At 42.4% G+C, this 22133-nt stretch overlaps 1 non-coding gene across 1 annotated transcript in view; it reads left to right on the top strand.

Annotated features, from left to right (window-relative positions):
- Positions 1 to 22133, top strand: part of LOC105738955 — a 35997-nt gene that overhangs the window by 11954 nt on the left and 1910 nt on the right. Inside the window, exon 4 of the transcript XR_004026797.1 lies at positions 15415 to 15450. This is a non-coding gene — a transcript (uncharacterized LOC105738955). The remainder of the gene's footprint in view (positions 1 to 15414; positions 15451 to 22133) is intronic.

The following is a 22133-nucleotide window of genomic DNA, read 5'->3' as shown; positions in this document are numbered from 1 at the left end:
CATCCCTTCCCTGTCCAAGGCCAATTCCTACGCTCATGCCTTGCACACAATCCTTGCACCATCTCAGGGACTTCCTTCTTTTATTATCTCCTCTATCTCTAACCTCATCAAGCTTCCCGTTTCTCCTGGATTATTCCCATCAGCATGCAAACATTCTGAATGTTTTTCCTTGATCCTTTAGAGGATGTCCAGCTATCATTCCATTTGGCTGCTTTTTATGCCTAAAATTCATGGAAGAGTAAGCTGGGCATGCCATCTCACCACCTCACTTCTTCTCCATGCCAGTCGGGCTCCCCCTTCTGCTGCTTGATGGTGACTCCTGCTCCAGGTGAGCAGTGAATTCCTCCTTCTCACACTCAGGGCTCAGCTTTCTTTTTTCTTTCTTTCTCTTTCTTTCTTTCTTTTCTTTCTTTCTTTCTTTCTTTCTTTCTTTCTTTCTTTCTTTCTTTCTTTCTCTCTCTCTTTCTCTCTCTCTCTTTTTCTCTCTCCTTCCTTCCCCTTCCTTCCTTCCTTCTTTCCTTCTTCCTTCCTTCCTTCCTTCGTTTCTCTCTCTCTCTCTCTCCTCTCTCTCTCTCTCTCTCTTTCTTTCTTTCTCTTTCTTTCTTTCTTTCTTTCTTTCTTTCTTTTCTTTCTTTCTCTCTTTCTTTCTTTCTTCTTTTGAGACAAAGTTTCACTCTGTTGCCCAGGCTGGAGCGCAGTGGCGCGATCTTGGCTCACTGCAAGCTGCACCTTCTGAGTTCAAGTGATCTTCCTGCCTCAGCCTCCCAAGTAGCTGGGATTACAGGCATGTACCAGCACGCCTGCTAATTTTTGTATTTTTAGTAAAGTTGGGGTTTCACCATTTTGGCCAGGCTAGTCTCGAACTCCTGACCCCAAGTCATCTGCCTGTCTTGGCCTCCCAAAGTGCTGGGATTACAGACATGAGCCACTGTGCCTGGCCTCAGCTTTCTGCCTTCATCTTGTTCCTTGCTCAAGGGCAGTCACCACCTCCCCTGGATTTCTTTGTCTTTCCCAGTTCCCTCGCTAGCTCCTCCTCCCCCCCTCCTAACACAGCTATATGACTGTGTTCCTGAGCCCTCCACTGCTCTTGCCACACTCTTTGTGGGTGGTCCTAACTTGACCCATGGCTTTAAATAGCATTTATTTGCTGGTGATTCCTGAATTTATAGCCTCAGCTTAGACCACTGTTCCTCTGAACTTCAGACTTGTGTATCCAACTGCCCACTCTCCACTCCCATGTAGCAATTTCACAAGCATCCCAAAGTTAATATATCCCAGAATGAACTCTTGATTCCTGCCACTTCAATCTGTTTCTCTCCTGTCTTCCCTGTCTCAATAAATCACACCTTCATCCACCTGTGGCTCCATTCAAAACCTGGATGGCCATTCAGAATCCTGGATGGCCTCGGTGTCTTTTCCCTATACTTACCTTCATAGCCAATTTGTCAGAAATTCCGGACTATTCTACCTCTAAAATACATCTTGAATCTGTCCACTTATTACCTCTTCTCTCACTATAGTCCAAGCCACTGCCAGTTTTTTCTTCTCCTTCTTCTTCTTTTTTTTTGGGGGTGAGGGGCATGGTTTTTCTCTGTTGTCCAGGCTGGAGTGCAGTGGCACAATCATAGCTCACCGTAGCCTCCACCTCCTGGGCTCAAGCAATCCTCCCACCTCAGCCTCCCAGGCAGCTAGGACTATAGGCCAGTTAGCTACTATGCTCAGTTAATCTTTAATTTTTTTTTTTTTTTTTGTAGAGACAAGGTCTTGCTATGTTGCCCAGGCTGGTCTCAAACTACTGTCTTTAAGTGATCTTCCTGCCTTGGCCACCCAAAATGCTGAGATTACAGGTGTCAGCCACTGTGCCCAGCTCACCGTAAGCTTCTTAAGTGGTTTACCTGATTCCACTTGTGGAAGGCTTCAATTTCTTCCTATGCAGCATCCAGGGAAAGTGTGATGCCTGTATAAATCTTTCAATGGCTCCCCATTGCCCAGCTCATATGGCCCTACTTGGTTTGGCCTCTGCCTTTCTGTAAGCCCTCCTTCTCTCACCATGTCTCTGCCCCTCCTCTTTCCACAACCCACGGCTGGCCCTCCTCATATCTGTCTGTTTCACTGATTAATGCTGTCTCTGGTAACTGCCCCAGTGCAGAGACTGTGCAAATTAATATTTGTTTTGATTGTTGAATTTATTGCCACGTGTTAGATCTTAGAGTAACTAAGATGAACTAAAGAAAGCTTCCATCAAATAGAAGCTGTCAGTCAAGTAAGTGACACAAATGTGTACACAGAGAATATTTACAATTCATTTTGATGGGGTGAACATGAGGGGAAGCCAAGTAAAGGCTTCTCAGGGAAGGAACACTTGAATTGAGTTGATGAACCTCCCCGTAAATCTAAACCATCGCATAAAAACAATAACTTCAGGAAATAGAATGGAAAAATATGCTAAATTATTAATATTAGCATCCCTGGCTTTTAGCTTGGTGGAAGTTTTTTTTTCTTCCCTATTTAGATATTTCCAAATCTTCCAGCATGAATTATAAAAATAGTGAGCTTTTTTATGATAAAAAAGTTAAAAAAAAACCTGGAGGAAATAGTTCTTACACACACACACACACACACACACACACACACACGATAAAATAAAAACAAATGAAAACAAACAAAAATCCCTGTTGAGCAACGCAAACACACATCACACTTTGATATTAATAAAATGAGACACACTGGGGTGTCTCATTGTGCATTTTCTCATGTGTTTCTGAAGTCAGCTACAGGTACTGGAAATGAAGCTTCTTCTCAAAATAAATTTTCCAAAAACAACAAAAAAATTTGAAGAAAAAAGTGAGAAAAAGGATGAGAAATGTTGAAATCTTTTTACTGAGTTTATGAGTTGAGTGGGTAGCAGGGAAAGGATGGGTTGGGAGGGAACGGGGAGGAAAGGAAATAGGAGTTTTTGGTGATGTTCCACTCATAAAAGTCAGTGGATATTTTTACAGGTACCAGCTAGTCCTTCCTGAAAATCCTCTAATGGCGACAGGCTGTGAAGCAGCAATAGGAAGATAAATGCTTTTCTGAAGAGTAATTTTAGTGTCGTGTGGAAAATGTGAAGGGGAAAAAAAAATAAAGATCGAATGGAAAATCCATCCACGGGCCAACCCACACCACAGAAGCGTTGGGGACCTTGCGTGTCCTAATTAGCCCCTACACCCGGAGCAGCAGCCCCAGCAGAGGCCTCTCTCTGGGCAAATGCCCTCGTCCTTTGTGGGGGGCAGTCTGTGTAAAAAGCATTCATTTACTCCACATGCCTTGAATGTGGCTATCATTTTGAGGGTGCAGAAGAATTGGAAAGTATAAAAAGCTAAGACCACCAAGCAGTGACCTTTTCCCCTTATTCTACAATGCAAGTCTATTTTTCCATTATTGGTATTTAGATGTTTCTGAATGGAGCCTTCCTAATGCAGGCAGTGTTGCAGGGAAGCTGCTTGCAAACTCGAACCACTCTCCAACTCAGCTTTTTTTTCTACCCTAGTCAACCGTTTCGCAATCACGATGAAGTTCACGCAGATCTCACCAAGACTCATATCTCTTCCTTTTGTTTTCTCTCCGTGCTGAGATGATCCTCATATAGTGCTCTTCAGAAGTTCAGAATTTTCCCATGCTCCTGTGGCAAGCTTTAGAGTTTCCAGTGCTGGAGCACCACCCAGCTGGCAGAAGCTAAAAACAAGATGGCGTCGTCATGAAATAAACCCTAGAGTATGTGGGAGATTCATAGCTTTCTTCCCCTCTTCTTTACTCATACAGCTTCTCTTCCAAGTCAGAGAATTTGAGATGATAGAAAATTCTGAGGATTTCCTGAGAGCTTTGTACTGAGACATCTTTAAATATCTAAGAGAAACATGGGCAACTGTAATTTCCTTCCTAGGACCACCTCACTAGATGATACCGTTCTGTTTTAACAAGGGTAGCCAAAGGCTGAAAATAAGAGTCACACCCCATGTTCAGAACATTGCCATTTTATGTTTTGAGGTACAATTAACCCTTGAACAACTTGAAGGTTAGGGCGGTATGCATACTCCTCCATACTCCAAATTCTGTGTATAACTTTTGCCTTCCCAAAAACTTAACGACTCATAGCCCACTATTGACGGGGAACCTTATCCAAAAGATAAACCGTTGATTAACATATATTTTGTGTGTTCTATGTATTTTGTACTGTATTCTTACAATAAATAAGCTAGAGAAAAAGAAATGTTATTAAGCAAATTATAAGGAAGAGAAAATGTATTTGTTATTCATTAAGTGGGAGTGGATCGTCATAAAGGTCTTCATTCTAGTTTTCTCTGTGTTGAGTAGGCTGGGGAGGAGGAGAGAGAGGGGAGGTTGGTTTTGTTGTCTCCGGTGTGGCAAGGGTGGAAGAAAATCCACATATAAGTGGAAACTTGCAGTTCAAGGGTCAACCGTATATATTTTTTTCCAGTCAAAGGGACTTTCTAGTCCCACACAGGCAGTCACTGAGTTCTAATGGTTGACTTTTAAAACACAAAAACTATAGGATTTACAGGAATAATTTCACATTTAATTGAAAACAGGAGACAATCCCAAAGGACTTAGCATAAAGGAGATGGTTCCTGGTCCAGTCTTAAGCCACCTGCTGTAATATGTCCAAAGTCCCTTTTTGGTCCAATAGTCCAGGCAATAACTTGGAATGTTTACTTCTCTTGTCTTTAATCCTTAGCCTAAGGGTTTGTCTGTTTCTGAGTTTTAATTGTTGTCTTTTGAGGAGTTTCATTCAGGTCTGGCTAGATGTAGAATTAAGTTGGAACCTGATTTGAAGGAGTTTACTTTATTCCTTTGGCTATAATTGAAAATGGTAGCTGGGACCAAGGGGGTGCTGACAAGATTGCTATTTTGGCCTCTTGTGACCAAGAACCTGACTTGATGAAGCAGTGATGTGGGATTATCGCGTTTGAAATGATGAACTCACATAAGCTTTGGTACAGAAGTCGTCAAGAGCCTCAGGAGCACCAGGATCCAGCCTCGCCCAGCTGACTTAGGGAGAGCAATGGTTCCAGGTTGCTGGGGACTATTCTGGGTTTAAAAGGGAAAGTCTCAAGCTCTGAAAAACCCCTTAGTTCTGGGCAAACAGGAGAGTTGGTCACCTGGAATTTAAGTCTGAACAAATCAAAACCAAAAAGCAACTAGGGAAACACTGATGATATCAGGTTTGAGTTTTCCTCCTGTGTGGGATGAACCCTGTTCTCAATCATTTTTCTAATTGGGGTGGAGAAGAATGAGATAAAGGGAGGACAGGTGGAATATATATATGTGTGTGTGTATATATATATATATATACACACACATATATATAGTTTTCATGACTGTGTCTCACTCTGTTGCCCAGTCTGAAGTGTGGTGGTGAGATCATGGCTCACTGCAACCTCCACCTCCTGAGCTCAAGTGATCCTCCTGCGTCAGCCTCCAGGGTATCTGGGACTACAGGTATACGCCACCATGCTTGGCTAATTTTTTGTATTTTTTGTATTTTTGGTAGAGACTAGGTTTTGCCATGTTGCCCACACTGGTCTCGAACTCCTGGAGTCAGTGATCCACCCACTTTGGCCTCCCAAAGTGTTGGGATTATAGATGTGAACCTCCGTGCCAGGCTTACATACATACATATATGTGTGTGTGTGTGTATATGTGTGCGTATATGTGTGTGTGTGTGTATGTGTATATGTGTGTGTGTATATGTGTATATGTGTGCGTATATGTATATGTGTGTTTGTGTGTGTGTGTGTATACTTGCAATGAGACTGTGTTTTCAAGGCAGCTTGTCTTCAGTAGTGGCCAAGGTTAGAGAATGGACCAACCTGTGATACCAACAGAGGTTGAGCCTAAGCTAAGGAAAGCAATTTGGGATGAAGAATGAGTCTTTCCTTCCTTCCGTCTTTCCTTTCTTCCTTCCTCCTTCTTTTTTGTTTTTTAATTTATGTATGCTGTGTAGACAGCAAGGCTGAAACTATCAGAATGTGGGAGAATCTCCTTCTCCAGAGGCAGCCACCCTCTGTGCTCCAGTACTTGACATGAGTGTTCATCATGGGTCTATCGCTCCAGAAGACCAAGGCTGATTCGGGGGCTGTGGTCAGCCTTCATGATGGAACTTGGCCTTTTGGCCACTTCATTGTGTTTGTGAATCTGTCCTGGATAGTGACCAACTCTCATGGTTTGTCCAGAGCTAAGGGGTCTTCAAAGGCTTGAGATTTGCAGGTTTGGGCTGTAATATTAATATTATTTGTATCTCTTTCTCATCTACAGGGGTTAAATTGAATCCAAATAGTGTGCTGTTTACCTCTATTTCTCTCCATCTTTACTCAATCAAAAGTGAGAGCATTATTCACTAAACTGTGAGATATATATATATATATATATATATATTTTTTTTTAAACTCTCTGGCTCTGTTGCCCAGGCTGGAGTGTAATGGTGTGATCTCGGCTCACTGCAACCTTCACCTCTCAGGTTCAAGTGATTCTCATGCCTCAGTCTCCCAAGCAGCTGGGACTACAGGCATGTGCCACCAAGCTCAGCTAATTTTTGTATTTTTAGGGAGAGATGGGGTTTTGCCATGTTGCCCAGACTGGTCTCAAACTCCTGGCCTCAAGTGATCTGTTCACCTCAGCCTCCCAAAGTGCTGAGATTACGGGTGTGAGCCACTGTGCCCAGCCCCACTGTGAATAATATAAAACCCAGATATGCCAGGGTTTCTAAAAAGGGACATTTCCTGTGGACAAAAATGGCAGGACTTGTAGTCCTGCTCATTGAGTCTTTGACACCATTGTGTTCAGGCTAAACACTTAAACTTGAGTTCAACAAATGGAAAGGGACAATTGCAAGGATATAATTCTAAAGAGGAACATGATGTTAAATAATCTGGCTTATAAAATCATATCACTACATTTTCCAATTACTGTCTGTTCTTGGTCACCTTCCCACATGGCTTTACCCCTGTGTTCACAGGACAGTGGCATATTTGATCCTACCTCCTGGGAGGGCCAGCAAGAGAAACAAAAGACAGAGGCCCATAAAGACAGAGGCCCATAAAAACAGAGATATTCCTTCTCATTCCTTTTTTTCTTTTTTGAGGCAGGATCTCACTCTGTTGCCCAGACCAGAGTATAGTGGTGCAGTCACTGCTTACTGCAGCCTCAAACACCCAGGCTCAAGCAATCCTCCCACCTTGATCTCTCAAAATAGTTGGGACCACAGGCATGCATCACGATGCCTGGCTTATTTTTAAATTTGTTGTAGAGATGGAGTCTCACTATATTGCCCAGGCTGGTCTTGAACTCCTGACCTCAAGTGATCCTCCCACCTGGGCCTCCCAAACTGTTGGGATTACAGGCATGAGCCACCACATCATACCCCCTTTCATTCCTATCTCGGGACATTTTCAGGGTTCCATTTTGCTTCTAAGATCCTTCCTCCTCTCTGATGCTGGGATGTCCACTCCCTGCAGGGAGGGGCTAACTCCCACCCTGAACTTCGACCACTCTTACTCCAAGTCCTCAGTAGGGCCAGCATCAGACTCTAGCAGACCAAGCCCGATGGCCACACAAAAGGCAGATGCCCCCATCAGAGGACGGGGCATTGTGTTGTCATATGACACTTTCCTATTTTCCAGAGTATGGCATGCAGATTTTTAAAATAGAAATCAGGGAATGGAGAAATTATATAGCTGTGCGTATGTGACTGTATCTTACCTGGACATCAGTTTGCCCTTTGCTTATGGTAAAATGATATAGACGATATCGTCTTGAGGGGTCATGGAGATTTTCAGACTCTTTGAGCAGACCTTTGAGATCTTCCTTTGTGAAACCATTTCTTAGTGGATTAGTATCCTTGTAAATTATGAAAACATGGCACCTAACGATGAACGATGACCTCAACACAAATAAAATGACGAGAGCCAGGCTGCTGTGGACCTCAGAGGTTCTAGGGAGGTCTGTTCTCATGACCGCATGCATTTGAGTTGGCCTAAAGATAAGAAAAATACGCTCCAAAATATTAGGCTGCGGTTGCTTCACTGATCAAAAGGAGGCGGGAGTTGTTTTGAAGGTTTCGTCTGGTTTCTACCAGGGTGGCATTGCAGGTCCACTCAGACCAGTTGTTTTGTATCCTCAGTCAACATATCCAGATACTGAAAGGGCCTAATGCCTGAAAAGAGAACAACAAAGCCCTCCAAGCTGGAGTAAATCTGACAACAAAACAGATTGCAGCAATAATAAGAAAAAAAATCATTAAGCCAGACATGTTTGAAATATAGGGACTCCCTGTGGAACCACAATGAAGACAGATCATACACAAAAGCATTCAGTGTCTCCATTGTAAAATCAAAGCTCCAGTTTATGGGGCGACTTTGAACATAGTTGAAGTAATAGGTTCATTATTCTGCCTAATCCCCACTTTTCACTGTGAAACAATGTTAAATGTTAGGATTTTTTGGAGGTATGAATTAACAAATACTGAGTTTCCGTGAAATTTTTAGGGACATGTTTTCTTTTCCCCATTAAAAATTTCAGCTGTTTCTTTAATGTGGTTAATCTCCAATGTTTTCCCAAAGAAGCAACTGATGATTAGACAGCGAAGTCAAACAGTTAATTTTAGGAATATGTGCTATGACCCAGAATTGGTGTGTAACGTTAGTTACAGATATAAAATCTGAAAGTGGGAACTGCCATGGAATCTGGCAGGAAGAAGGTAGCACTTGGGCTAAAAGGGGTCCAAAAACGAGTGTCATTGAAATTTTCACTACATCTTAAAATAATGTGATTTTTGAAAGATTATTTAAAAATTTAATGAAAACCTTAGTTTACACAAAAATTTGACAATTAAGTAATATTTGTAACAGTTTGGTGGGAGTAGGGCAGGAAAAAACTTTGCCAAATTGGACTTTCCTTTAAAAGAATCTTTAGAATTAAAATGTTACCACTAATGATGACATAATATATTGGCAGAAGGAAGATATGTTGGAATGATGTTAAAACGAGCAAGTTCAACGTATTTCTTGGCCGTCTTATGATCATGGACATGGGTTTATTAAAAAATTGTTCTTGTAATGATTATGGGGAAAATTGTAACCTCGAATATCAGACAGTCTAAATTTAAACATTTCTTTTTATAGGTTTCTGTGATAAATTGTTAATATAGTGCTCCTTAAATAATTGGTTATTAAATATGGCCCTGGGTTGTACAATAAGAATAAATGTAGTATCACTTTAAATAATCTTTGAAAGACTATTATCCCAGATATTTAGTTTTACCAACACAGGACCCTATAAAGACTTGCAGGGCAGACATACTTCTTTTTTTGCAGATTTAAGAAATGTAAGCTTTTGGCTTGCCTAAACCTGAGAACCGCTAGAGTGAGTAGCCATCTCCTCATTCCTCTGGATCAGTGCCCACTGTGTTTTGGTGATTGAAGAAGACGCTTTTGCTTCTGGGTTGCTCTTGAATGAGACCTAAAGCTTTAAAAATATTCTTGGCCAGGGCCGGGCATGGTGGCTCATGCCTGTAATCCTAGCACTTTGGGAGGCCAAGGTGGGTAGATCACAAGGTCAGGAGATTGAGACCATCCTGGCTAACATGGTGAAACCCTGTCTCTACAAAAAATACAAAAAATAAGCCGGGTGTGGTGGCGGGCGCCTGTAGTCCCAGCTACTCAGGAGACTGAGGCAGGGGAATGGCGTGAACCTGGCAGACGGAGCTTGCAGTGAGCCAAGATTGCACCACTGCATTCCAGCCTGGGTGAAAGAACAAGACTCTGTCTCAAAAAAAAGAAAAGAAAAAAAAATTATTGGCCTAGTTTCAGGTTAAAAAAATAATACATCCTCACTCCTTGCCATTCTGTAGTGAATGAATGCACTATAAATCTTCACTTAACTTTATTTTTTTTTGAATTACAACTTTTTTTAGAGGCAGACAGGGTCTTGCTCTGTTACCCAGGCTGGAGTACAGTGGTGCAATCATAGCTCACTGCAGCCTCCACCTCCTGGGCTTAAGTGATCATTGACCTTGGCCTCCCGAGTAGCTGGGACTATAGGTGTGTGCCACCATGCCTGGCTAATTTTTGTTTTTCTTTGTAGATTCAGGACCTTGCTATTTGCCCAGGCTGGTCTTGAGTTTTTGATCTCAAGCAATTCTCCTGCCATGGACTCCCAAAGCTCTGAGATTACAGGAGTGAGCCACCATGCCTGGCCCTAATTCTTCATTTTAATATATAAAATCTAGGTGCCCTTTTATGTCCTATCTGTGGAATTGCCTGTTTGTTTTCATCTGTATTATATTTCCATCTGAGGGGAGTCCTAAGTTGCTACTATGATCAATGAATAATTTATCACTCACCATCATTTATTGAGCATATGCTGAAAACAAGTTGGCAAAGAACCGAGAATGAACTGCAGATATTTAAAGAACTTTTAGAATAATGGAAATTCTTGTAAAAGGGCTTTTGGGGAACTGTCTTTCATTATTAGACAAAAGAGGTTTTGTCTAATAGGCAAAGTATGGAGTTTGGGAGAAAGGTAAGGTGAGGATGTTACTTTGGGAGTCCCCAGCGTGGAACCAGTCATCTAGGGTGTGAAAATGGATGGAAAAGAAAAGCTGAGGTCTGAGAACTGTAGTATAGCAATGCCAGAGTGTAGAGCAAGGCTCACTTTCTGGCTGCACAGAAGTTTAAAATCATATAGCTTTGGAAGCCAAACTTAGGAAGTATTCAGGAAAGGGAGATTGTTCAACAGTGCCAAGCACAGTGGATGCAACAAATAAGACAACATTGGCCATTCATTTTGTCAATGGGGAGGTCATTTTGATCTTGACAAGGGTGGTTTCTGTGGATTAATGAAGATGAAAGTCTAAATGGAGTATATATTTTTTAATTTTAATTTTTTGAGGCAAGGTCTCACTCTGTCACCCAGACTGGAGTGCAGTGGCACGAACGCAGCCCACTGTAACCTCCACCTCCTGGGCTCAAGTGATCCTGTCTCCTGGGCCTACCAAAGTGCTGGGATTGTAGGCGTGAGCCACTGCGCCCTGCCTAAATGGAGTATTTTCATGAGAGGACAAGAAAGGAGAAAAGAAAGATGGTCAACATAGATAATTCTTTAGAGAAGTTTTATTACAAAAGGGAACAGAATATGGGAGGTGCCTTGAGGGACATGGAGTTAAGAGATTTTTTTTTTTTTTTTTTAAAGATGGTAAAAAGTTGCAGCCTGTTTTTCTGGTTTTGCTTTGTTTTTTTAGAGACAGGGTCTCACTTTCTCACCCAGGCTAGAGTGCAGCGGTGGGACCGTAGCTCACTGAAGCCTTGAATGCCTTCGCTTAACCAATCCTCCCACCTTAGCTCCCTGAATAGCTGGGACTACAGGTGCACACCACCATGCCCAGCTAATCTTTTCTATTTTTTTTTTTTTTGAGACAGGATCTCACTACATTGCCCAGGCTGAGCTTGAACTCCTGGGCTCAAGCGATCCATCTGCCACGACTCTCAAAGTGCTGGGATTACAGGTGTGAGCTACTGCGTGGCCAAGGTTTTTGATATTATCGTGGCTAATGTCATCAACTCCTCAATATTCACTCCACTACAATGGATTGGCCTAAGCCAGTCATGGTGACTGTGCAACTCATGCCAACGATGGGTTTTGGAATACACGAGTGACCTCACTTTAGTTGATGGATATGAAAAGAATTCTAATGCAAAGGTGGAGAGCTGGCTTGAGGGAGGCTTCAGGGAAAACTTCTAAATTCCTGTACAAACCATTGAAGAGATGATTCCTCCTCTTCTTTCTCTAGATGCTTTTAATTGTGAGGCCTGGTGCTGATTCAGCCGTCTTATCACCAGTCTGTGATCGAGGCTAATACATATGGAGATCCAAGAGGAAAGAAGTGCAAAGAAGTGGACCCGGAGCCTGAAATATCACGCCTAAGGCAAACCTTCTCTTTAGGCTTTTTGTGATGTGAGCTAACAAATTTCCTTACTTTACAGCCACTTTTAGTTGTGATTTCCTGTTACTCGCACCTGAAAACATCCTACTGATACTGATAAGTCCTGAAACATTGCTCTTCAGAAAGCTGTGTACATACACACCTTGAAAAGAGGTCACAATGTGTTGCAATACATCCTTAAAATAAATAACAAATACTTATGTTTCAATAAATCTAAATGCCATTCGGTATAATGAGTGTGTTTGTCAGTAAGACTTTATGTCAAAATTAGTCTGATCAACATTCGAGGTGTTGCATGTATCAGGGGCCCAGTAAGTATTTGCTGGCTACACGTGACTGATGCTGTGGGGAGGGTGCCGGGGGGAGGTTTACTCTGTGGCCTCGGGCCTCAGGGTGGAGGCAGGTTGTGTGAAGGCACTAATGTTGAAGGCAGTGTCACTCCTGATGGATCACATATTGAAACTAGTTTTTGAATATCTCTTGAATCTTTTCTCTCCATTCCCAGAGAGTCTGCCTTTGTTTACCCCCTTATAATATCTTCACTGGATTCTTGCCAAGACATTCTAATTGTGCTGTCCTGAGACTTCCCACTCCTCTGCAACAAGACAGTCTTATTCCTCAGCACTCTCTCCTTGTAGGTTAAGTCCCTTCCAAGATCCTTCCCAGTTCCTTCCTTACAAACATAAGCAATATGGTGCTCTCATTCTTCTGGTTTCCTGGATATTCCTGATATCTCTGCATCTTTGGGTTGCACAGCCTTTGACCTTTGAGCTGGATACAGAGGACATGCACTACAATTTGATGGAGGAATGAATAGGGCAACCCAGTAGTATATGCATGGTTGTCTGAAAAAAAAAATTTGCTATGAACTGCTTCAGGACAGAAATGGAAAGCTGGAGGCCTGGGAAGTGAATTATGCCTGCAGGCAAGTTTTCTAAAAAAATGTGTTTTTTTTGTTTTTTGTTTTTTTCACTCTGTTGCCCAGGCTGGAGTACAGTGGTGCAGTCTCAGCTCACTGCAACCTCCACCTCCTGGGTTCAAGTGATTCTCCTGCCTCAGCCTCCTGAGTAGCTGGGATTACAGGCGCCCGCCACCACGCCCGGCTAATTTTTGTATTTTTAGTAGATATGAGACTTCACCATGTTGGCCAGGCTGGTCTCAAACTCCTGACCTCAAGAGACCCGCCTGCGTTGGCCTCCCAGAGTGTTAGGATTACAGGCACGAGCCACTGTGCCCGGCCTAAAAAATGTTTTGAACACGTTGCTGGCATTAAGAAATTGGGAGATTTTATATTAAATCATCTGGATTTCTGGCTTCTTTTGACGTCATTGGGCTCATTCCCAAAGAGCAGTAGCCAGTTGGGGCCCAGTAGGGTCCCTCCTTCTGGGGGTTCTCAGTTTGACTCATTCCTTAGCCAGTCTTTCTGTTACCTGCGTGGTGCACTCAACCTTAGCTTTGGGATTGTTCCAGAACTTCCAGTGCTCTGCTCTTACGTGTTCATGGTCCAGGCCTCTGTGGACTGTGTCAGAGGCCATCACTGCCCTAGTTTGGGGATCAAAACTCCATTATACATTTGTCCTTTGGTGCCCAAATGCCTCCTTGTTTCCTGCAACAAGCCAAAATTTGGAAACCTGGTTTCTGATTAGAGCTCAGCTTGCTTTTGAAGTCTCTCACTTTTCTGAATTCTTCTCACTTTTCAGAGTGTCAGCGTCCTTATTTGTAAAATACATTATCTGGACAGATGAGTTGTGAGGTCGTGGACTGTATGTGGTTATTGTGAATTTATTTTGAAACGTGTCTGTGTGTTATGTGTCGCTTAGTTGAAGGGTACAGGGCCAGTGGGGAGGGTACTCTATCTAGCAGGACCCTTGCCTGACATGGGGGATAATGGCCTATTTCCCGCCTGTCAAACCTGAAGCCTAGGGAATTTCTGAAATACTGAAACCCACTCCTTTGGCTTATGGCTCCATGTAAGCTGTAAAACACACACTCAACACTTGATACTTTTCATTACGATGAAAGGACTCTCAAGTACAAGTGACAGAGTATGCTGATCTACGGTTAGGGGCATAACACTGTGCTTGACTGTCTTCAGAAGAGTTTTGCCCAGTTGTGGCTTTAACTTGACATCCAGACAACAAAGCTCCCTGATCACATTTAATAAGAAAATTTAATGACCCCTTATTGAGTATTTCTGCTGCCCCCATAGATTAACCTTTAACAAATGAAGTTTTCGTTGCCACCCAGCCTCAAGAATGTTCTCTCTGTGATGAATGTGTCTAAATTTGTGTGGACATGAGGACTCTGGAGGCTGGGAAAGTCCCATTGTGTGTGGTAAAGTTCCCAGGGAGCAGCTCTAGTGGAATTGATGTCACCAAGACACTAGGAATAACTTCCAGGGCCCACAGCCTCCTAATCACACTCATCCACACTAAATTACAATATATAGGAGAAACCCATTTCTCCAGGTATTTAAATACTAGACACACATAAGCAGCCAAATAATTGCCCCCAGATTTTTCAATACGTGGTCATCTATTTAAAAATGGAATGATGGGCCGGGTGTGCTAGCTCACACCTGTAATCTCAGCACTTTGGGAGGCTGAGGCGGGAAGATCACTTGAGCCTAGGAGTTCGAGACTAGCCTGGGTAACATAGCAAGACCCCATCTCTACTAAAGATTAAAAAAAAAAATAGCTAGGCATGGTGGTGTGTGCCTGTAGTCCCTGCTACATGGGAGGCTGTTGCGGGAGGATAACCTGAGCCCAGGACTTTGAGGCTGCAGTGAGCTATGATTGTGCCACTGCACTCTAGCCTGGTGATGGAGTGAGCCCCTGTCTTGAAAAATAAAATAAAAATCAAACAATGGGTTACTGTGGGTCACAGCAGCACAGCAGTTGTTGGGAGTTGTTCATGATAATGTGATGGGACAGTTGGTGTTGTCATGGAGACTAATCCACATTATATGGACAAGAAAGAGTCAAAAAATGTCCATATTTTATTTTGTGAATACCTTATAAGCATTACAAAACAATGCTTATTTACCATTTAGCAGGAGATACTCTAGATGTACAAGCTTGAAGAGAATTTGAAAGAAAGAACTGACAACACTGCAGGATCTTTCCCAAGAGCTGTTGCATCACTGTTTCCTGGGGTTTAACTGGATGATATCACAACAAATCCTTCTACATGTTTTTGTTATACTGCTCCCTGTAGGTCAGAGAAATTTTGATTTACAATCATTTTTATTTATGATTATGAATGATGACTTTGAAGATATTTTAAGGCAATGAATGTGTAATGGAAATTTCTATTCCTTTCAGGTTATGCTGTATAAGTACACAGCTTGAATTATGTTTAGTCTCTATAATTTAAGGTTTAATTACTGTTGTGATTTTTTTTTTCATTTTCAGGTAAACCTAGAATTGTATGATTGGAACTCAATGATGGTAAGTACTTATTACACACCACAGTGTATTTGCATGATATATGATATATTTTTATTAAGTGAAAAAGTTTTCTAGTATATATACACACACACACACACACACACGTGTACTTAACACTTACTTATTCTAATGAAACTTTACGTTCCTTATTATATACTATACCTTATGTGCTCAAAGTGCCTTTTTGCACCCTTGGATCTGTTTGAAATCAAGATTTCTGGCTTGTAGATGTATTTTTAATTGGGAACAGATGAGGCCCTGGCCAGCTGGGTGAATTATTTGGGACTGTGGTGTGTGCCACTCTGGCACTCTGCACCCTATGTGTTTCTTCTGCTTCCCTAGGGAGGTGATTGGTGAGTCTTAGGGAGGGGCCAGGACAAAGGTCCTGTGGCCTGAGGAGGACAGGTTATAGTTTAAGCTAACACCTTGTACATGCTAGGAAGTCACCAAGGAAGGAAGTGGCCTTGTCCCCCGGGGGAGTTTGCACTTGCGTGCCTGTGGCTTGTCACATATCCAAGGTGACTGGAGAGACTGGCTAGGTCCTGGAGCAGTCTCACCTTTTAAATTTTAAGTTAATTATTACTTTTTGAAAGGAAGTTTCCCTGTGTTGTGCAGGCTGGCCTTGACCTCCTGGGATCAAATGATCCCCTAGTCTCAAGTGATCCTCAGGCTGAGATGACAGTAGCTGGGACGACAGGAATGGGCCACTGTATTAATCCTTTCTCATACTGCTGTGAAGAAATACCTGAGACTGGGTAATATACAGAAAAAAAAGAGGTTTAATGGACTCACAGCTCCACATGGCTGGGGAGGCCTCATAATCACGGGGGAAGGTGAAAGAGGAGTAAAGTCATGTCTTACATGGCAGCAGGCAGGAGAGGGGGTGCAGGGGAACTCCCCTTTATAAAACCATCAGATCTCATGAGACTTGTTCACTATCACAAGAACAGTATGAGAAAAACCCATCTCCATTATTCAATTACCTCCCATCAGGTCCCTTCCATGACATGTGGGGATTATGAGAACTATAATTTAAGATGAGATTTGGGTAGGGACACAGCCAAACCATATCAGCCACTGTGCCCGGCCAAGCCTACAGCACCCAGTATTTCCAGGTGGTCTCCCATCCAAATACTAACCAGGCCCAAACCTGCTTAGCTTCTGAGTTTGGATGAGATCAGTTGCATTATCTTCAAGATGTAGTATTTGCACCATCAATTCTAACTTCTACACAATGTGCAGGGACATTGAATAGATCTTGTCCAAATCCCAATTTTTCTCTGTCAAGCATTGCCTCATCCCATAGTAGGAATGAGATAGAGAACATAATGCCACGGTTCAACCACCCTAGAGTGACAGAAAAATGAGATGGGTGGAGATAAATACTACTACAAAAGCTCTCCTGTTTCCTAAGCGCTCAGCATTCTATAGCAGATGGAAATAAAATGGGCATCTATTCTGGACTCCAGTGTTACCTTGTCCAGGACTTTGTGACTGTCATCGAGGCATGACTACATACCTGTGTCCAGTTAACAACCAAAATAAGAGTAGTGGCTCCTTCTGATCTCCACTTCCCCTACTTGGAGGATGTGTGTGCGTGGGGAAAGATTGCCTGCTGAACCTCCACATACCTTTGGACCCCAACATCCCCCTCAACTTTGCACTTGCTATTTCAGGTCAGTTAAGCTGATATTAATGTTCCTTCTCATCTATTCCCCTCCATTTTTGATGTTAAAACCAAAACAAAAACAAAAACAAACAAAAAAAAAAAATGAAAATTCATGGCCAGATGCCATGAATGAAGAGGGCTGGTTAACAGTGAATATGTGGCACAGTGGCTTACGCCTGTAATCCCAGCACTTTGGGAGGCTGAAGCAGGAGGATCACCTGAGGTCAGGGATTCGAGACCAGCCTGACCAACATGGCAAAACCCTGTCTCTACTAAAAATGCAAAAATTAGCCAGGCGTGATGGCAGGTACCTGTAGTCCCAGCTACTGGGGAGGCTGAGGCAGGAGAATCACTTGAACCTGGGAGATGGAGGTTGCAGTGAGCCGAGATCGTGCCATTGTACTCCAGCCTGGGCAACAGAGTGAGACTCCGTCAAAACAAAACGAAACGAAACAAAACAAAACAAAACCCAGTGAATATGCATGAGGGAGAAGCTTTACTATCTTGTGAATAAAAGGAAATGTGTTCTGAAGGCATCAGGTAATTTATCTTTGAATCTCTGGGACATTGTCACAGGACTGTGGGGCATTTAAGCCCAGACAGAATTGTCTGAGATTATTAAACGAAGGAGTCCTGCATTCATGGTGACTCAAACTGTTAGCACTTCCTTTCTTCTGGGATCCAGCCTGTTGTGGCCTCTTTAGTATCAGCAGTGGCTGTGCAGAACATTGCCAAGCCCTTAGCAACCTATTCAGCAGCTCTGTGGGGATGGCTGGGGAGCCCCAGGTTTGCAAATGCAACTGCGAGTCAGCCTGCAAAGTCGGCACCACGGTGCCCTCTCCCTGCTCGGCTCCTTCCAAGAAATTCCCAGCTACCCTGCTGTTTATTAAACAGCTCAGTAAAGAAAGCACAGGGGGAAAAACAGCCATCCTATATGAGCAGAAGGCATTCACAAGTTGCCAGAGTGATTTTGTCCGAGTGTTCGGCCTGGAGGTGGCTGAAAGAGGAATAATGAAACAGAACGGGCGGTCCGAGCGGACATGAAACAGCGATTACACAGTGGGTATTTCTTTGTAGTTAGGCACTCTCTTTGCCAGCATGAAACTCAACTTGAACTTACTCAACAGTTTAAAGTCAGGGATTCCAGAGGCTTAGCTTTGGAAAACACGTGAAGAAATGTTCGGGGACAATGCTGACATTTACAAGGCTGATGCAAAAGATCGCATGTGTGAATGGAAATGCTTTATCATTATGGATTTATCCTCTAATGATGCATGCTTGTAAAGCAGTATCCTGAAGCAATAGAGATATTAAAATACATAAAAAATTATCAATAATTTTATACACACACATATGCAAAAGCAGCTGCATTTTTACAGATTAGCTATTTAACTGGTCAAGGGCAGTTAGGCTTAATTAATGTGAACTTACCCACTAAAGTTAATAAATTCCCCCATGGGAGCTATGAATCGAGAGGGTGAAAGGAAGTTGTCTATTTAATAGCTAATTAAATCACTAGTGTTTTCCTACAGTATCATTTTCTGGGTTTTGCAAGCTAACAAGGAAGCATCACTGTGATTTTTTTTTTTTAATCAAGAAGATTTAAGACAATTTTTGCTCTGTAAAGTAACAAAAAAAATAATTCATATAGACTTCATGGAAGATTTGTTTGTTTGTTTTTAAAAAAACCTTGACTATTATAAGTATTTCCCTAGTTGCCTGTAATCTAAAAAGTCAAGACATTTGCTATTGGATTAACAATGCTTTGACTGACTCACATACTGATTTTGAGTTATTATTTCAGCTAAGATGAAAGAAAGTTTCATAAAGAAGGCAGTGAAAACCCAGGATCCCTGGCCCCCAGGGTGGTTTTGTGGTAATAAGTTAAGAGGTTAGGGAGCTTTAATCAGTGACTTTGGCATCTTTACTCAATATATGAAAGAATTATGAAGGTTCCTTAGGTACTGAACTTCCTCCCAAGGAGGGAGCTTATAACTCAAAAACTTAAGGATTTAAGTGCATTGATTAAAATTCAGTTGTGAGAGAAGGGAGAATTCTTGTTTGAGAATTCCCTGCATAATCATTTGACAATCACTATAAGACTTTCTTATAACACTTTACTAAGGTAAATTTAAATACAGTAAAGTGAAAAAAATCTGAGGCAAAAAATGTGATGACTTTTATACATATGCTTACAACCACTGACTACTGCACACTTCCGTGTTCCTCAGCTGAGTGCGATTCTAGTCTTTAAGAGAAGGTTTTTGTTCTGCTTTTTTTTTTTTTTTTTTAACAGCCTGGCACTTAAAGTGAGCCAAATATTTCACCAGGCGTAGTCAGCTGTAGAACTAGTGATTTTGTCCAATGCCATAAGAAAAATAGGCTGTGATTAAACTCATTAAGTAATAATGGTTTACTGGGGCTGGGCATGGTGGCTCACGCCTGTAATTCCAGCACTTTGGGAGGCTGAGGCAGGTAGATCACCTGAGGTCAGGAGTTTGAGACCAGCCTGGCCAACATGGTGAAACCCTATCTCTACTAAAAATGCCAAATTAGCCGGGCGTGGTGTATTACAGGGCATGCCTGTAATCCCAGCTACTCAGGAGGCTGAGGCAGGAGAATTGCTGGAACCCAGGAGTTGGAGGTTGCAGTGAGCCAAGATCATGCCATTGCATGCCAGCCTGGGCAACAAGAGCAAAACTCCATCTCAAAAAAAAAAAAAAAAGAAGAAGAAGTAATAATGGTTTATTGGACTTGATTTTGGTACCTCCTTGAAAGATTTTGAAGAGCAATTTTGAGCATGTGAATTTTTGCAATGAGAGATTATTTTACTCCTTCCTAAGATAGGATTTCCCTATAGTCTCAGAACGAAGGATAGTTCTTTGAATAGTATATTTCAGCCTTAGGGAATCACAGTTTAGTACTTAATTTTATAGTGGGTGGATGAAAATTTCCTTATGGGTGTTCATCAGTTCTCATAATTTAAAATCGTAAATTAAAAATCACTAATTTAAAAGGGTTTAATGTCTCCATTGTGGAAGGCATTTGGGATCTTGGTGTTTGAGTTGTTTCCTGACCCAAAGGCTCAGACAGTGGAAGTATCATTTCCCTAGTCTCCAGCACTCTTTAAAAACAGAAGTACAAGAGATAATATATGCAGTGCCTGGCACACAGCAGGGGGGAGAGCAAATGTAAACTCCTTCCTCTTCCCTCACTATCCTTCTCCTCCTTGATTCCACTTCTAAATGTCACAGCTGAGTACAGGTAGCTGTGAATACACCGAGAGATGTCAGACAGTGGAGACAGGTGAATCTTGAGTTAAGGCGGAGACAAGGGTGAGGTGTTGGTGGAGAACATAGGTAGGGTCAGGGTCTGGAAGGTGAGTTGGTCTGGTGTCCTGAAATATAAGCCTTGTTGGCAAACACAGGCAAGAGAAGGTCCAAGTGATGAGAGTTGATGTTAAGGACCAATGGATATTGGGAAACAGTTGAGCAATGGCGATTAGTTGAGCACAATCATTCCATTCAATTCAACAAACATTTATGGAGTCCTTTCTACGTGCAACTAAATGCTCTAAGATTTCTGAGTTAGGAACAGCCTAGCATGTGACAAGTATAATTGATGGCTGATTGCCGACCTTGGGCAAGGACAATCAATCTCTGCTCTGGCTTGAGTAATCTGGTTTGGGTAGATAAGGATCACAGTGAGCTCTGTGTTGGGGGAGGGTGTAGAGTGGGGGGTGTCACGTTTCTGCATGTGCTGATGGTTGCAACCAAAGACAGGGCTTCCGGGAGACCTACTTTGTAAATGTTCCATCTGGTTGGGCTGTTCCCATTTGTATCTGTCTCCCTCTGGTGCTAGATTTTTTTGGTTTTATGTGTTTCTAAAACAGAATCCAGTCAATTCCCTCTGAGGTCTTCAACTGGAGTTTGAGTTGGGAGGGCCATGCTGTGTAGAGTTTGGAGCCACGTGGGGCCTGCCAGCCCTATTAAGTTGCATTCTTTTGAAGTATGTATCTCCCCTTGCCCCAGCCCTGTTCCCCACCTGTGAAGCAGCCTTTGACTTCCATAAGTTATGGAATATTATGCACATAAGAGAAAAGAGCTTCATTTTATTTTCTGTTTTTTTCCATACTTCGTCAACAATTAACCATGTTAGAAAAAGTAGAGCTGAAATAATCCCATCAGGAATTGGCACTGGGTTTCTGGAAAACTTAGCCCTAACCACCTCTTTTATTTAGTGTGTTTGTCTGGAATTGAGAAAAGCTTGAGTGTTGGTTTATCTTATGTTTCCAACTAAGAGTAATTTCATAAATACTAGAAACCTTGCAGGGAAAAAACCTATTTTCATAAAATGATTAATGCACTAGGCAAGGGAAATTTGAATGAGGCACTAGGCAAGAGAAATTTGAATGACTGGAGACTAGAATTGGGCTCCTTGATCTTTTTCTGCATGCAGCATTTTTTTAATTTGGAAGCAATCCCCAAAGTTTGGAAATCTGTTTAGGTTATGAAACCCAGTATTAAGATGACTGTCACATCTTCATTAAACAAAAAAAAATACAATTTTGTGCCTTCTGAACTGAAATGTGGTATTCCCCATCTCTATGGAGTAGGGGATGCGGTGGGTTCTCCAGCATATAAATATAGGATCTAACTGCACACACCCCTTTATGCTGAGGGGCCTCCCAGTTATAAGGCTGATGTTGTTTTTTATGACAAGAAACTATTTGCAAAATTTGATTTAGGAACCAATTAGCTAAATTTAAGATTATGAAAATGAACCAGAAAGAGAAGCCTCTGATAAACAACTTTGGCTATTGGGAGGCGGGCCCCTCACATCCCATGGGGCCTCCAATCAGAGGCCTCGAGAGAATTGCTAGGAAGCCCGAGAGTGGGTGAGGCCTGGGCCCCTGGAGACTGCTCCTGGCCCCTGGCCTTCCTCCACTTTGGGAGAGACCATCCTGTCCTGGAAACGTGCTCCGTGGCGCAGGTTTGGCCTTCTGGAGTCCATG

The sequence above is a fragment of the Nomascus leucogenys genome, chromosome 18 (genome assembly GCF_006542625.1).
Source record: "Nomascus leucogenys isolate Asia chromosome 18, Asia_NLE_v1, whole genome shotgun sequence".
Lineage (NCBI taxonomy): Eukaryota > Metazoa > Chordata > Mammalia > Primates > Hylobatidae > Nomascus > Nomascus leucogenys.
The sequence above is the reverse complement of the archived record's forward strand: the minus strand, read 5'-3'. Positions and strand labels throughout refer to the sequence as shown.